The sequence below is a fragment of the Suricata suricatta genome, chromosome 5 (genome assembly GCF_006229205.1).
Source record: "Suricata suricatta isolate VVHF042 chromosome 5, meerkat_22Aug2017_6uvM2_HiC, whole genome shotgun sequence".
In the NCBI taxonomy this organism is placed as follows: Eukaryota; Metazoa; Chordata; class Mammalia; order Carnivora; family Herpestidae; genus Suricata; species Suricata suricatta.
Genome location: NC_043704.1, coordinates 92,929,281 through 92,939,155, shown reverse-complemented (window position 1 = coordinate 92,939,155; position 9,875 = coordinate 92,929,281). Strand labels below are relative to the sequence as shown.

Sequence of the window (9,875 nt, the reverse complement as noted above, 5' to 3'; positions counted from 1 at the left end):
GATAGATAATTATAGGAGATTAATAGATTAATTAATAGATATTAATAGGAGACAACAAAAAGAGACAAAGAAAGGAATATATGAGAGATTAAGGTCCTACAATTATCTAATAAAAGTTCCAGAGAAAATACAGATAATGGAGGAGAGACAATATTTGAAGTGATAATGACTGAGAATTTTCCAGAACTGATGAAGGACTTAGATCATCAGATTGGATAAGTGCACTAAGTCCTATGTAGGATAAATAAAAATAAATTTCTGCCTGGGAATTTTTAAAAAATGTTTATTTATTTATTTTGAGGGGAGGGAGAGAGAGAGAGAGAGCATGAGCAGGGGAGGGGCAGAAGAGACAGGAAGAGAGAGAATCCCAAGCAAACTCTGGGCTATGAGTGTGGAGCCTGATGTGGAGCTCAATCCATGAACCCTGAGGTCATGACCTGAGCCAAAATCAAGAGTCAGAGGCTTAACCGACTCAGCCACCCAGGTGCCCCATGAGATTTTTTTTTAAAGATATTTTTTTAAGTAATCTCCAAGCCCAACATGGGGCTCGAACTCACAAACCTTAGATCAAGAGTTATGTGCTCTACCAACTGAGCCAGCCAGGCGTCTCCACCTAAGATCTCAATGAACTCAGAGAACTTACAGAAAAAATTTTAGTTTGGCTCTCATGATAGAGATAATATAATTTCTAATTTGATGATTCAACAAATATTTATTGAGCATCTATTATTTGCAAGGCAGTGCTAGACATATGGGAACAAACTAGATCCATAAGATACCAATTATACTCTCAGTCTAGTTGCTCTGAAAGTACATGTGGTAATTAATTTTTTTCCCAACTTAGCTATGCCATAGTACCAAGACATTTGGTCAAACACAAGTCTAGATATCATTGGTGAAGGTATTTTTCAGATGAGTTAACATTTAAATCAGTAGACTTTGAGTAAAGCAGATTATTCTTTATAATGTGGGTGGGCCTCATATGATCAGTTGAAGGCCTTAAGGGGAAAATGGCTGACATCGTCAAAGGAAGAGTCTTCTGACTGTTTTCAGACTCAAGCTGCAACATCAACTCTTTCCTGGGTCTCCTACCTGTTGCTGTCATAATCACATGAGCCAATTTCTTTAAATAAATCTTTTTTCTCTTTCAGTCCTTTTATCTATTATCTATCTATCTATCTATCTATCTATCTATCTATCTATCTCTATATCTATCCTATTGGGTCTGTTTCTCTGGAAAGTCCCAGTTAATCAAGTACAGTAAATGATTAAGCTATGCATTTATTTCTCAACATGTGATGATCTCATTTAGATCACAAATTCCTTAAGGAGAGGGATGTTTACTTTTATTTATTTAGTTTTTTTAACTAGGCTTCATGCCTAGCATGGAGCCCAGTGTGGGTCCTGAACTCACTACCCTGAGATCAAGACCTAAGCTGAGATCAAGAGTCAGGAGCTTAACCAACTGAGCCACTCAGGTGTCCTGGAGAGGGATGTTTAAAATTATTCCATCTTCTTTGGAATAATTATCATAAAACTGGACAGAAAATGTTAATCAATTGAAAGTAAGTAAAAGAATATTAACGTATCCTAATAAGAATAAACAATGTATTTGTTGATCCATCACGTATAAACTATGGAATTATAAAAACGATTACAAGGGTGCCTGGATGGCTCAGTCGGTTAAGCATCTGACTCTTGATTTCATCTTAGGTCATGATCTCACAGTTGTGAGACTGAGCCCCTTGTTGGGCTCAGTGCAGAGCATGGAGGCTGCTTAGGATTCTCTCTCTCCCTCTCTCTCTCTCTCTCTCTCTCTCTCTCTCTCTCTCTCTCTCTGCCCTTCCATGCTCATGCGCACATATGCCCACTTTTTTTCTCTCAAAATAAATAAATGAACTTAAAAAAACCAATTATAGTTAGTTTCATTTGTATTAGTGTTATTTTGGTTCCGGAATTTTATTTTAAATTTTATTTTATTGTATTTTACAGAATACTTCATGTCATCCTTGTGCAGGGGCTATGATAATTTCTGCATTGTTCCAACTTTGGTATATGTGTTGCTAAAGCTAGTGCTCGGTTCAAGAATTTTAAACTGGGTTTAGAATAAGCTGTTTCATTCTAAATCTAATATTTTCCCCTTCAACGTAGTTTGAATTAGTTCTGTGTCCCTTGAAGCCAAAGAGTTCTAAATAATATACCTACCTTCCATAAAGAGAACAGCATATAATAAAACAGAGATAAGACTGGTTCATTAAAATAAAGATTAAGTGAATATTAGTCATGTAATAAAAAGGGAGGCATAATGGTCTTACCACAAATTCTAGGCTAAGGATAATTGCTGTAGTTGAGAACAAAACTTACCTTGACTTTCTTAGCAAAGGAAGAAGGAACCTCAATAAATTACCTTGTTCTCATTGTCAAATAAGAAAGCCTGTTTCTTCGTCAAGAGAATGGGATATTATTCAGCCATTAGAAAGAAGGAAATCTCAGGTGCATGGGTGGCTCAGTCAGTTAGGCATCTGACTCTTGATTTTGGCTCAGGTCATGACAATGCAGTTTGTGGAACTGAGACCTGCATAGGGCTCTGAGCTGACAGTGTGGAGCCTGTTTGGGAGTCTGTGTCTCCCTCTCTCTCTCTCTCCCCCCCTCAAAATAAATAAATAAACTTTAAAAAAAGAAAGAAAGAGGGGGCGCCTGGGTGGCTCAGTTTGTTAAGCATTCAACTTCAGCTCAAGTCATGATCTCGCAGTTTGTGCATTCAAGCCCCGCATCGGGCTCTGTGCTGTCAGCACACAGCCTGCTTCAATTCAGAGCGTCCGCCTCCCTCTCTTTCTGCCCCTCCTCCACTTGTGTGTGTGCTTCCATCTCTCTTTTTTTTTTAAAGGTAAGACATCACTTTAATGTCATGCTGATGCTTGATACCAAATTCTTCCTTTTTAAAAAAAATTTTTTAATGTTTATTTATTTATTTTTTTTTCATATTTTATGGTCAAGTTGTTTTCCATACAACACCCAGTGCTCTTCCCCTTAAGTACCCTCCTCCATCACCAACACCTCTTTTCCCCCCTTCCCCTTCCCCTTCAACTCTCAGTACATGTTCACCATTCAATAGTCTCTCAAGTTTTGCATCCCTCTCTCTCCCCAACTCTCTCTCCCTCCTCCATCTCTCTCTTAAGAATAAATAAACATTAAATTAAAAAAAAAAGAAAGAAAGCTTGCCATTTACAACAGCATGGATAGAACTGACATAAGTCAGACAGAGAAAGACAAGTACTGTGTATTATCACGTATATGTGGAATCTAAAAAAAAACCAGATTCATGGAAACAGAGTACGATTTATATGATATTGGAAGCCAAGGACCAGGGTGACCAGGGTTAACTGAATTTGTCAAGGGAGAGGAAGTGAGTGTGTGGTGCTGGTCTTATGGGATAATCGGGGTTTCCACAGCTCTACCAACAGCAGGGGCTCAGTCTGGAGGCAGGTACAATGTTAGCCGTCCCCACTGAGCGAACAAGTTACTGAAGCAAGCTGAAGAACTTGTTCATAAATTCACAGGAAACTCTAGAAAGAACTGAAAGAGTACAAAGGGAGTGAAAAATCCTACAATAATGGTGGCTGCCAGAGTCAGAGAGAGTGTTTATTAATGTTAATGTGATCAATATGTAACCCCCTTTCCAGCAAGGTCTGAGGCACAGAGATTACATGTACTGTGCTGAAGGGTATGCTTCCAAGAATGAAAAGAAATATTGTGATAACTACATAAAAGACTAGAACTGATTTCAAACATCACATCCTACCCTTCACAAACAGAATGGGCACCGGTGATGCTGCAGAAAGTTTACTCCATTTTCAACTCATGGTTCCTGGTCAAATTTCAGAATTTTTCCTTGATCAGAATGGTTTATAACTCAGGCATGTAGCTGAGCTAAAAATAGTTTTTGTTTGTTTGTTTGCGTCCTTTCTCTGTGAAAGGCACATTATCTCTATCTCTATTATCTATCTATCTATCTTTACTTCTATCTCTACCTCTACCTACATGTATTTCTCTCCAGGGAAAATACTGAATCTGTTTGAGGAAGACAGTATATAGCACAGCTGTTATAAAGAGACTCAGGGAACATACAGATCTCTTGACCTCTTATGAGGAGAAGGTGACCCTAGGAGCAAACCAGGTATGAGAGTGGGCAAGAGGGTAACAATGACTATGAAGAGAGTCAGACCAACCCACTCCTCTCTGGTGGCATGGTTCAGGTAAGTCAGGGTGATGGACAGATTCATAGCTTTTAAAATAACTTTGCCTCAAATTTGCCTCCAACTGGAGAAAAATTACTCGTGGTCATCCTTGGTCTTGTCTTGTTTCATGTTTCTATTAGGGCCTTGGATGGCAACATGGAAAGCATGTTTGTCATACTTATTAACGTCACAAAGCCGGTAAAGGTTTTATGGTGACAGACTCAATGTTCAGAAAGTCTCAGGTAGGCTGGACTGTGAGTATAAAACTTACAAATAAAATTTAATAAATTTAGTCAACCAATTAATATTAATTAAAATCAAGTAAGATGAAGTCAATTGCATTCCTAATGTACACCAACTTGACAATTTTCATTGGAAGAAAATAAAATGATTTGATAGGATGAGGAGGCTGTTAAGGAAATCAGCACAGTATTAACCTGTAATGACACAGAGTTTTGCCCAAACTGAAGCAGGAAACCACTGTATGGTTGTGTTCTAATGATGGCTGAAATATAAACAGAATCTGGACACCCATCTTTTGGAGAGGTTGAACGTGTAGGCCCCCAGTGGTAGCAGGAGAAAGGGAAGGAGAGAGATCTGGAAGCCATGTGATGAAATGAGAATTCAGCAAGTCTGAGATGATTATCCAGGAAAAGGGAATCTTTAGGGAGCATGTGACAGGGCTGGTGGATTCATTGGAAGGGAAGTCATGTGGAAGGCAACTGTTGTTATTCTGTCTGCCTCCAGAGGGCAGAAACAGGACCACTGGGGGAAAGTGGCAAGGAGGCAGGTGTCTGAAGATTTGGAGGTGCTGATAAAAGGCACTGTCCGCAAGAAACGTTTCCCTCTTCCTGGTGGTGTTCAGATTCTGCTCAGGGAGGACAAGCATCCCGAAAATCGTTAGCTCCCTATCCACCCTGTGGTTTTATGGGCACTGACACTCACTCAGCTTCTACTTGAAGAGTGTCTGACAACTATGGAATGGATATTCTTGGTTGAAATAACTTTAAAAATATATAGGTCGAAGGTGAAGCTACAGCTTTGTTCTAGAAAAGTGGATTTGACTGAAGTTGAGTGTTGCTCTTTTTGACTGTCCTTTACCCTTGTTAGTACTCCAGTGAATTTGGATCACTCTTCCAAACAGGATTAATTGGCTTTTTGTCAATGTTCATATTGAAACTGGTATCAGATCTGGCTCAGGACATCAGAACAAGAAGTTAAGGCAAAGAGTTAATGCCCTCTATCTAAGGTCAAGATTAGGTTTCAAGATTAGAGGGCAAGACTGAGCCTGCCTGGGAAAAATCCAACAAAGGAAGGATATAGAGACCTAACTAGGTCTTCCAGATACCTTGTATTCCTGGCTGTACTGATCTCTAAGAAAGAAGCTTAAATTTCAAGAGTTTATACTTAGAAAAGGTGTTCAGAGCTTTCACGGTTTGAGATTTTTTCCATGCTAGTTTTCAAACTCATACTTTCTTATATATGAAAGTTGCATTTCTTTTGTTTTAAGATATTTGAAAACAGGAAGTACCACTTTGAATTTTTTTTTTTAGGTACAATGCAGCCCTATATTACCTGGACAGTATAAAGGCTTGGGTGTCGGGGTGGCTCAGTCGGTTAAGTGTCAGACACTTGATCTCAGGGCTTGAGTTCAAGCTACACGTTGGGCTCTGTGCTGGGTGTGAAGCCTACATTAAAAAAAATGGTTCATAAGTCTCTATAATTTCTTACAGGCCTTATCTTTCAGGCATCTTCATTAGTATGATAATTTTTATAATTGAGCAAATTCTAAACTGCTTTTGGAGCAAAGTTGTGGCTAGGGTTCCACAATTTAGGATTTAAAGATGCAGGTGACTTGGGTTATCAACACCATATGGGAAGACTCAGTGCCTGGTAGTCAGGCCCTCCTTCCTATCCGTGGACCATCGCTCTGGCCGAAGTCTGTATCATCTCCCCCCCAGGGTAGGTTCAGGGCATGTCTTTGTGACAAGAGTCTTCTCCGTCCTGCTGCCAGAGCAGTCAGCTTTGAAACCCACATCAATCGCTCCTTGCCTCTATAACTTTATTGTATTAAATTTAAACCCTTCAACATACAGTTGAGATCCCTTTTGACATTGTTTTGGGTTTTTTTTTAATGTTCATTTATTTATTTTGAAAGAGAGAGGGAAGGAGAAAGAATCCCAAGCAGGCTCCACACTGTCAGCGAGACCTGAGCCAAAAATCAAAAGTCAGGTGCTCAACTGACCGAGCCACCCAGGTGCTCCTGAGAACCCTTTCAAAGGTCCTATCTTTTTCCTTGAAGTTTCCAATTTCTGTTCTATGTCTTCCATGAAAGACAGCTTCAATCATTCATGCCTTCAAAGAGAAATTGATATTTATTTATTGAGTATTGGCCACTCCAGGCTTTTAATTCTCACAATGAACATACAGTGACACTTTTAAGGCACTTTGTATACGTTGATTCTTCTTTATTAGAACGAAGTCAGTCTAGTGGAAGAAATCAGCAGAAGTAACTGAGATCTGGAGAGAAACAGGAGTGTGCAAAGAGAAATAAGATTCAAACACTTGCTGAACTTAGGACAAAAAACCCACACAAAAACACCAAAACCCAAAACCAGAATACTGAGAGATAGCTCCTTCTTTTTTGGACTCTACAATTTGATTTTGGAGATGTGTGGAATAAGACTGAATCAGGGAAAATGGGGCCTTCCTTCCTTCCTGCCTTCTTTCAGCCAAATGTCTCCAGAGGGCTCCTGAAGCCGTCTTCCTAAAATATGGTCCTAATCCTAGGTGATAGTCCTGCATGGGAAGGAAAAAAAGGAAAAGAAAAAATCAGTGACACCCCAGCTCTGGTCTCAGCTTTTCCCTACTTCCCTCAGTGGCTAGCCTTCTCTCACGACTTGGAAGCACACCTCTGTCCCTGTGTAAGAGCTTTTCAGTTGTCTGGAGCACACATCTTCCTCTTCGCTGTGCTAAGATCATGACTTGTCTGTCTTTGAGCTCCAGCTAAACTCACTGCCTCCCCTCCCCATGGTTTTATAGCTCTTGTCCCCGTAAACCCCATAATTCTTTTCAGTTCGTCTCACATTGCTCTGAAGCTACTGTTTATGTCCTCCACTTGGTTGGACATAAGTTTATTTATTTATTTTTGAGAGTGACACAGAGAGACAGAGAGTGGAAGAGGGACAGAGAAAGAGGGAGAGAGATTTTCAGGCAGGCTCCACGCTCTCCCCATGGAGCCCATCGTGAGGCTTGAACTCACAAACCCTGAGATCATGACTTGAGTCAAATTCAAGAGTCCGATGCTTAACTGGCTGAGCCACCCAGGTGCTCCAGGTCTTGTTCATTTTTGTATCCCCAGCATCAATCAACCTAGCATCATGCCTTGAATAAAGTAGCCCTGATACATGGTTGTTGAATAAATTAATCGTAAAGTATGTGGAAGAATCGAAATGAGTAGATAAGTTGGCAAACTTCAGAGGTCAGAAGGTTAAATTCATGTGTGGAAGGAAAGGCTTGGCAAAGGAGGTAAAAGCAGGCCAAGGAAATTGAGAAGACTGGGGTTAGTTGCTTGCCCTGAAATTTCAGCTCTTTGCCAGGTTCAAGAAAACTCATTAACACGAAATCTGGACACATATTTCTTTTCTTTTCCTTCTCCTCCTTCTTCAACAGGCAACTGTGATAATATTCCATCTCTCTACATGTCTGAGCTAAGATCTGAGTGCTATAGCAGCTTTTTAAAACATCTTTCATCGCACTATTCTTTTATGTTTTTCTGGCTTTAATACAGTACCATGTACAATAACTTTATCTGATAAATGATTGTTACTTTTTTAGGTCATTGAAAGTAATGCATTGCCTCTGGTCACTGCTGTGTATTGTTTTGTGGCCAGTAGTTGATGCTGAATGTCATTATTTAGAATACCTGGGAAGTGGAGGAGAGAGGGGAACTCTGTGGGAGAGCTTGCCTTCTTGCTTCCCGGGTAATTTGAAGGATGGGATGGGATGCGGTCTGTTAACCACTTGGAGCCTCTACAACAGGAATACGTTACATTTAATTAATATAAACTCAACAGTTATCTAAGGAGTTCCATTATGCGCTCTGTTCTTTGACAGTACGAAAAAGCAGATATGAATACGGATCAGTTTCTGCCCTTGTGAGCGCATATAAGTACTGAAAGAGGGAAATAGACATTTTAACCTTGGTATAAAAAAATCTGTTCACGCTATGTTAGTTGCACGAACAAGTACTGTGGGAAATAGACAAGGGAGTGACAAAACAGCTCACAAGGTTGTAGGGATTAAAAAGAAAGTTAAAAAATGTGTAAATGAAAAAGTGTCATAAGAGTCTTTGCTCTGATTATTACTCAGCAACGCTGCAATTATATTGCTGTTTGGCGATCTTTTGCAGAACGCCAGGCCTCGAGTTTTAGGAGCTGCTAGTTCCCCAAAGCCTCAGACTTTAGTCTGGCTGAATCAAAGAGTTTCCCGTCAGTTACGCAGGCCTGGGATGCACAGGAGGCTCCCGCAGTCCTGCGGATCTGAGATTGTGGCGGCGGTTTTACTCTGGAGTTTACGGTAGTGGGCGGGTCCCAAATCCCCATGTGGTCCCGACATCATTGACATGGCGGAATCCCCCATCAAACCCTCCTGGTAGTTATTTGAGCGGCGGCGGCGGCCGGAGGAGGAGGAGAGCGGCGGCGGCGGTGGCGGTGGCGGGAGCAGCAAAGGGGCAGCGGAGATCCTCGGGACTACCGGCTGGGAAGGCGTGGGCGACCTGGTGTGTGGTGCGCCCGGAGCCCCGCTTTTCAGCCCGAGGGAAGGTAAGGCGTGCACGATCGTGGAGACCGGAGGGACCGGGACCCCGCACCTCGGCCGCCGGGTCCCGCGCACTGGAAAGCCCCGGCCGGACGCGGAGTCCGCGGGAGTGCGATCCTGTCCCGGAGCGCTGCGGGCGCGCCGGGCTTCCCGGGGAAAACTTGGCGCCAGACTGCTGGGGCGCCCTGCGCTCGCCTGGGCACCCCAGGAACACGGGGCCCGGGAGGGGGCTGGTCTCCACTTTGGGGCCGCATCTTGCAGGGCTCAGGTCCCCCTCCCGTCGCCCCAGCTTGTCTGGGTTTGGAGGAGGGAAAGAAGCGGGTAGATTCTTCTTGATGAAAAAAAAATCTGGGCAGTGGCTCCCGGGCTCTCCCTCCCCCCCCCTCGCCCTCCCCATCCTTCCCAGCAGATTCTGTCCGAGGAATCTGCTCCCCCTCCCGGAATCTCCGCGGCAGGAACGCTGCCCGGGAGGGGGAGGGCGGGCGGAGAGGCCGAGGAATCTTCGACGTGTCACTTTCTGAGGCTGTAGATTTCCATATGGTGGAGGGAGGAGGGCGGGCGTGCGAAGTGGGGCTGGAAGTTGGGGCAGCCTCTCCACGCCGGGCGGGGGCGGGCCGGGACCTCAGACCCTGGGATGCTCGCGGGGAGGGTTCGGGCCCGCAGCCCCGGGAGCCGAGCCGGCCCCCTGCCCCCGGCCGGGCCTCTCCAGGACACTCCCCCGCCTCGTCGCTGGCCACCTCCGTGCGCGCCACGTCCTCCCTCCCCGTCCTGCCCCCCGGGCTCCCCCCGGGCTGGGGGCGGTAACCGGCGGCCACGGCC

The 9,875-nt window shown here is 43.4% G+C and overlaps 1 protein-coding gene, 1 long non-coding RNA gene and 1 other non-coding gene across 5 annotated transcripts in view; 1 reads left to right on the top strand and 2 right to left on the bottom strand.

Annotated features, from left to right (window-relative positions):
• Positions 1-1,972: 1,972 nt before the first annotated feature.
• Positions 1,973-2,076, bottom strand: LOC115293063. Its single transcript, XR_003909324.1, has one exon. It is a non-coding gene; the product is annotated as a U6 spliceosomal RNA (small nuclear RNA).
• Positions 2,077-6,681: 4,605 nt separating this feature from the next.
• LOC115292021 lies at positions 6,682-8,244 on the bottom strand. Its single transcript, XR_003908760.1, has 2 exons — positions 8,164-8,244; positions 6,682-7,037 (listed from the first exon to the last, which is right to left on the bottom strand). It is a non-coding gene; the product is annotated as an uncharacterized LOC115292021 (long non-coding RNA).
• Positions 8,245-8,920: 676 nt separating this feature from the next.
• The window catches only part of FNDC3B (fibronectin type III domain containing 3B), a 351,431-nt gene continuing 350,476 nt past the window's right edge, over positions 8,921-9,875 (top strand). For 2 of the 3 annotated variants that reach the window (XM_029939870.1, XM_029939867.1), the window contains exon 1: positions 8,921-9,061. The gene's annotated coding sequence lies outside the window, so the exon portion shown is untranslated. The remainder of the gene's footprint in view (positions 9,062-9,875) is intronic. The other variant, XM_029939871.1, reaches the window with a different exon arrangement.